This window comes from Bison bison, unplaced genomic scaffold (assembly GCF_000754665.1).
Source record: "Bison bison bison isolate TAMUID 2011002044 unplaced genomic scaffold, Bison_UMD1.0 scf7180017864519, whole genome shotgun sequence".
NCBI lineage: Eukaryota > Metazoa > Chordata > Mammalia > Artiodactyla > Bovidae > Bison > Bison bison.
The window spans coordinates 19,906,732-19,907,460 of NW_011495072.1; positions in this window are offsets into that span (position 1 = coordinate 19,906,732).

Below are 729 nucleotides of genomic sequence, written 5' to 3' on the forward strand. Positions count from 1 at the left end.
AAAAATTGGAGCTTCAGCTTCAGCACCAGTCCTTCCAATGAACACTCAGGGCTGATCTCCTTTAGGATGGACTGGTTGCATCTCCTTGCAGTCCAAGGGACTCTCAAGAGTCCATTTTGAACACCACAGTTCAAAAGCATCAATTCTTCGGCACTCAGCTTTCTTCACAGTCCAACTCTCACATCCATACATGACCACTAGAAAAACCATAGCCTTGACAAGATGGACCTTTGTTGGCAAAGTAATATCTCTGCTTTTCAATATGCTATCTAGGTTGGTCATAACTTTCCTTCCAAGGAGTAAGCGTCTTTTAATTTCATGGCTGCAATCACCATCTGCAGTGATTTTGGAGCCTAGAAAAATAAAGTCAGCCACTGTTTCCACTGTTTCCCCATCTATTTGCCATGCAGTGATGGGACCAGATGCCATGATCTTCGTTTTCTGAATGTCGAGCTATAAGCCAACTTTTTCACTCTCCTCTTTCACTTTCATCAAGAGGCTTTTTAGTTCCTCTTCACTTTCTTCCATAAGGATGGTGTCATCTGCATATCTGAGGTTATTGATATTTCTCCCGGCAATCTTGATTCCAGCTTGTGTTTCTTCCAGTCCAGCGTTTCTCATGATGTACTCTGCATATAAGTTAAATAAGCAGGGTGACAATATACAGCCTTTACATACTCCTTTTCCTATTTGGAACCAGTCTGACCAACCTAGACAGCATATTTAAAA